The sequence below is a fragment of the Budorcas taxicolor genome, chromosome 5 (genome assembly GCF_023091745.1).
Source record: "Budorcas taxicolor isolate Tak-1 chromosome 5, Takin1.1, whole genome shotgun sequence".
In the NCBI taxonomy this organism is placed as follows: Eukaryota; Metazoa; Chordata; class Mammalia; order Artiodactyla; family Bovidae; genus Budorcas; species Budorcas taxicolor.
The window spans coordinates 146,970,610-146,977,152 of NC_068914.1; positions in this window are offsets into that span (position 1 = coordinate 146,970,610).

The following is a 6,543-nucleotide window of genomic DNA, read 5'->3' on the forward strand; positions in this document are numbered from 1 at the left end:
GAAAACTCTTTTAGGCAGAGGAAGTAAAAGAATAACTTCCTAAGTCTTCTATTTCTTACAAATAACCAACCTAAAAAAATCCTCATGCCAAAGAGATCCACTCTAGGGTGGCAAATTTTGCTTCCTGTACCCTCTCCCCACTTACACAGGATCCTCGTGTTCATAAACACTCTATGACCCGACAATTTCCTTACCAGGCTGTGGGGACTATAACAACCCAGCAGTGCCATCTCCTGGAAGGGAGCTCCTGCTATTGCTCAGAAGCCCTTTACAGGCCAAAGCTGCCCTGTAAGTAACATAGAGGTAAACACTGCCTTCTTGCCTTTTTTTTTTTTTTTAAATGAGTTTGAAATTTCAAAGAAGGCTTCTTAGAGCATGATACTTAGGAGCTTAATTTTTTAAACTTTAAATATATACATTATATAATATATATTTATATGAATACATATATTTCATAATATTTACATTTATAAAATGTTTCTGTAAAACATAAATATATTATGATAAATATAAATTATAAATAAATTAAATTATATATATAGCATATATATGCTAAGTCACTTCAGTCATGTCCAACTCTTTGCGACCTATGGACTGTAGCCTGCCAGGTTCCTCTGTCCATGGGATCCCCCAGGCAAGAATAGTGGAGTGGGTTGCCATGCTCTCCTCCAGAGGATCTTCCCAATCCAGGGATCAAACCCATGTCTCTTATATCTCTTGCCCTGAAGGCAGGTTCTTTACCACTAGTGCCACCTGGGAAGCCTATATATATACATAGATAGATAGATAGATAGATAGATAGATAGGCAGAAGGAGAAGAGAGTGTCAGAGGGTGAGATGGCTGGATGGCATCACTGATGCAAAGAGCATGGACCTGGGCAAACTCTGGGAGATGGTAAGGGACAGGGAGGCCTGGCATGCTGCAGTCCAATGGGGTCGCAAAGAGTCAGACAAGACTGGGTGACTGAACACAAGAACAACATACATACATATATATATATATATATATATATATATACATATATATATATATATATATATATTGGCCATGCCCTGTGGCTTGTGGGAGCTTAGTTCCCCAACCAAGAATCGAACCTGTGCCCTCTGCCATGGAAGCACAGAGTCTTAACCTCTGGACCCCCAGGGAAATCCCGCTTCTTGCTTTTTGGTTCTTTCTTTTAGGGAGTACCAGGGCAGCATGTCGGGGCTCCAGGGTCTTGTGGAGTTTTCAGTGACGTGGTTCTTGCATTGTTTACACACAGTCTCGTGGGTCCAGATAGGAACTGATCAGGGCTGATGTGAAAAATGACTTGAGTGACACGCGCTGGGCAGTAATAAGAATGCTGTCAGTCAGTCAGTCAGTCAGCACTTGCTATCTGCTGTGTGCCAGGCTCCCCTAAGCTCTGCTTGCACAGTGTAAACAAACGACATCGCCCTTGCCCTCACAGGAGTCACAGTCCAGTGTGGGGAGTCTCGCATCAGTGCTGACCCAGAGATTTTGTCACTGAACTGAGCATATCAGAACAGATTCCTCCTTGCCTTTGGTCAAGTTCTCTCCCGGGGGGAGGCTCCTCAAGCAAACAGGTTTCTGATACACTCACCTGGCCCATTCCCCAGAGAGAGCCAGATAGCTAAGAATCTTAAGTCAGGCTGCACCACCATCCTCTGCCTCTCATTATACAGGTGAACTGATCAGAGAGGATAAGGCTGCTGAAAGAAAATATGCCAAAAGTAGCCAACAAATGTGTTAGATTTGCTTTGACTAGTATTGGCTTCTTGGTGTATCAAATGATAAAGAATCTACCTGGAATGCAGGAGATCCAGGTTTGATCCTGGGTCAGGAAGATCCCCTGGAGAAGGGAAGGGCAACCCACTTCGGTATTCTTTCCTGGAGAATTCCATGGACTGGGGAGACTGGAGGGCTACAGTCCTTGTTATTGCAGAGTCCGACACAGCTGAGGAACTAACACTTTCATTTTTCAGTATTGGCCTACACAGCACTTTTAAAACTTTTTAATTAATCACCAAGATTAAAAAAACAGATTACAGACATGTATCCCAGTGTTCATTGCAGCACTGTTTACAATAACCAGGACACGGAAACAACCTAAATGCCCATCAACAGAGGAATGGATGGAGATGTGGTGCACACACAACGGAATATTACTCAGCCATTAAAAGATTTTAAAGTGGGTCATTTGTAGAAATGCGGGTGCTTTCAAATTGTGCTGGAGAAGTCTCTTGAGAGTCCCTTGGACTGCAAGGGGATCAAACCAGTCAATCGTAAAGGAAATCAATCCTGAATAGTCATTGGAAGAACTGATGCTGAAGCTGAAGCTCCAGTACTTTGGCCACCTGATGCAAAGAGCCGACTCACTGGAAAAGACCCTGATGCAGGGAAAGATTGAAGGCAAAATGCAAAGGAGGTGGCAAAGGATCAGACAGATAGACAGCATCACCAACTCAATGGACATGAGTCTGAGCAAACTCTAGGAGATAGTAGAGGACATAGGAGGTTGGTGTGCTGCAATCTATGGGGTCACAAAGTCAGACACGACTTAGTGACTGAACAATCAGTTCAGTTCAGTCGCTCAGTCGTGTCTGACTCTTTGCGACCCCATGAATCGCAGCACACCAGGCCTCCCTGTCCATCACTAACTCCCAGAGGTCACTCAGACTCACGTCCATCGAGTTCGTGATGCCATCCAGCCATCTCATCCTCGGTCGTCCCCTTCTCCTCCTGCCCCCAATCCCTCCCAGCATCAGAGTCTTCCAATGAGTCAGCTCCAAAGTACTGGAGCTTCAGCTTAGGCATCATTCCTTCCAAAGAAATCCCAGGGCTGATCGCCTTCAGAATGGACTGGTTGGATCTCCTTGCAGTCCAAGGGACTCTCAATAGTCTTCTCCAACACCACAGTTCAAAAGCATTAATTCTTTGGCACTCAGCTTTCTTCACAGTCCAACTCTCACAGCCATACATGACCACTGCGAAAACCATAGCCTTGACTAGACAGATCTTTGTTGGCAAAGTAATGTGTCTGCTTTTGAATATACTATCTAGGTTAGTTATAACTTTTCTTCCAAGGAGTAAGTGTCTTTTAAATTCATGGCTGCAGTCACCATCTGCAGTGATTTTGGAGCCCAAAAAATAAAGTCTGACACTGTTTCCACTGTTTCCCCATCTATTTCCCATGAAGTGATGGGACCGGATGCCATGATCTTAGTTTTCTGAATGTTGCGCTTTAAGCCAACTTTTTCACTCTCCTCTTTCACTTTCATCAAGAGGCTTTTTAGTCCCTCTTCACTTTCTGCCATAAGGGTAGTGTCATCTGCATATCTGAGGTTATTGATATTTCTCCTGGCAATATTGATTCCAGCTTGTGCTTCAACCAGCCCAGCGTTTCTCACGATGTACTCTGCATATAAGTTAAATAACCAGGGTGACAATATTCAGCCTTGACGTCCTCCTTTTTCTATTTGGAACCAGTCTGTTGTTCCATGTCCAGTTCTAACTGTTGCTTCCTGACCTGCATATAGGTTTCTCAAGAGGCAAGTCAGGTGGTCTGGTATTCCCATATCTTTAAGAATTTTCCAAAGTTTATTGTGATCCACGCAGTCAAAGGCTTTGGCATAGTCAATAAAGCAGAAATAGATGTTTTTCTGGAACTCTCTTGCTTTTTCCATCATCCAGCGGATGTTGGCAATTTGACTGTACAATAGTTAACAACAATTTCATAGACTAATAAGTGGGAGGATTATTCCAACTATTTTGGAAAAGGGATAGAGATTCCCAGGTATTGAGCCACTGCCCACTTTTTGGCCTTTAATGGTTAGCCTGGGAACTACCATGGTGCCTGTGGGTGTGTCATTTAGATGCTGATGTATTACAGTGAGTGTAAACGTGAACCATGAACTTCCTGATGTTCAAGCTGGTTTTAGAAACGGCAGAGGAACCAGAGATCAAATTGCCAACATACGCTGGATCATCGAAAAAGCAAGAGATTTCCAGAAAAACATCTACTTCTGCTTTATTGACTATGCCAAAGCCTTTGACTGTGTGGATCACAATAAACTGTGGAAAATTCTGAAAGAGATGGGAATACCAGACCACCTAATCTGCCTCTTGAGAAATCTGTATGCAGGCCAGGAAGCAACAGTTAGAACTGGACATGGAACAACACACTGGCTCCAAATAGAAAAAGGAGGACATCAAGGCTGAATATTGTCACCCTGGTTATTTAACTTATATGCAGAGTACATCGTGAGAAACGCTGGACTGGAAGAAGCACAAGCTGGCATCGAGATTGCCAGGAGAAATATCAATAACCTCAGATATGCAGATGACACTACCCTTATGGCAGAAAGTGAAGAGGAACTAAAAAGCCTCTTGATGAAAGTGAAAGAGGAGAGTGAAAAAGTTGGCTTAAAGCTCAACATTCAGAAAACTAAGATCATGGCATCCGGTCCCATCACTCCATGGGAAATAGATGGGGAAACAGTGGAAACAGTGTCAGACTTTAGTTTTTGGGCTCCAAAATCACTGCAGATGGTGACTGCAGCCATGAAATTAAAAGACGTTTACTCCTTGCAAGAGAAGTTATGACCAACCTAGATAGTATATTCAAAAGCAGAGACATTACTTTGCTGACTAAGGTCCGTCTAGTCAAGGCTATGGTTTTCCCAATGGTCATGTATGGATGTGAGAGTTGGACTGTGAAGAAGGCTGAGCGCTGAAGAATTGATGCTTTTGAACTGTGGTGTTGGAGAAGATTCTTGAGAGTCCCTTGGACTGCAAGGAGATCCAACCAGTCCATTCTGAAGGCGATCAGCCCTGGGATTTCTTTGGAAGGAATGATGCTAAAGCTGAAACTCCACTACTTTGGCCACCTCATGGGAAGAGTTGACTCACTGGAAAAGACTCTGATGCTGGGAGGGATTAGGGGCAGGAGGAGAAGGGGACGACAGAGGATGAGATGGCTGGATGGCATCACGGACTCGATGGACGCGAGTCTGAGTGAACTCCGGGAGCTGGTGATGGACAGGGAGACCTAGCGTGCTGCAATTCATGGGGTCGCAGAGTCGGACACGACTGAGTGGCTGAACTGAACTGAACTGAACTGAACTGAAATGAGGCTCAAGCTCTACTGAACATCAAATCTTCAGCCATCTTGGACCTGTAGAAAGTGAGTGTTCATCACTCAGTTGTGTCCGACTATTTGCACCTCCATGGACTGTAGCCCGCCAGGCTCCTTTGTCCATGGGGATTCTCCAGGCAAGAATACTGGAATGGGTTGTCATGCCCTTCTCCAGGGGATCTTCCCGACCCAGGGAGGGAACCCAGGTCTTCCTCATTGCAGGCAGATTCTTTATTGTTTGAGCCACCCAGGATGATTCTAATCAGTTTGTGTCGTGACCTCAATGGCGACATCATCCTTTTAAAGGTTGTGCCCTGCCCTCTTCTCAATTTTACTTCCATCATGGAAAGCCAGCATTTTGTTCTTATTACATTTAGACACTTCAGATATGACTTCACCCTCCCCACATGCAATGTTTCTTTCAATCTACCATCTGTGGACTTAGAGAACACCTTTTCCATCATCATGGATGGATGACACTGCTTCTTAGTGAAACCAAGTGGGGCTCTGTGGGGTTCCCAGGCGTGGAAAACTTTCTGTCCCCCATTTCTTGTTGGCAAGACTTCAGCCATTATAACCTTCCCTGGGTTCCCAAGGGAGGAGCAACCAAGAAATCACCTGAGGGCAGATTAAAGGGAGCAGAGAAGTTCACTAGGAGATGGATTACCTAAAATGAGATAAAGTGAGTATAAGCCCTGCTCACACTCTAATCTTGTCAGAGACCCCACCTTTGACCTACTGTTATAAAAAGCCTCATGGGCCTTCCCTGGTGGCTTACAGGGTAAAGCATCTGCTTGCAATGCAGGAGACCTGGGTTTGATCCCTGGGTCGGGGAGATCCCCTGGAGAAGGAAATGGCACCCCACTCCAGTACTCTTGCCTGGAAAATCCCATGGACGGAGAAGCCTGGTAGGCTACAGTCCATGGGGTCACAAAGAGTCGGACACAACTGAGTGATGACACCTTATCAAGTTCTCTGGAGTTGCACACACGAGCGCTTAGTCCCTTCAGTTTTGTCTGACTCCCTCTGGACTATAGCCCACCAGGCTCCTCTGTCCATGGGGTTCTCCAGGCAAGAATACTGGAGTGGGTTGTCATTCTCTTCTCCAGGGGATCTTCCTGACCCAGGGACCGAACTTGGGTCTCCATCATTGCAGGTGGATTTTTTTTTTCCTGCTGAGCCACCAGCGAAGCCCTCTCTGGAACTAAGACACATAGTTTTTTCAAGGCAGAACTCCACTGTGTCTCTCTTTGCCCAGCAAAGCAATTTTGTTGTTCAATCACTCAGTCGTGTCTGACTCTTTGCAACCCTGTTAACTGCAGCACACCAGGCTTCCCTATCTCCCAGAGTTTGCTCAAACGCATGTCCATTGAGTCAGTGATGCCAAGCAATAAGGATATCCTTTTCT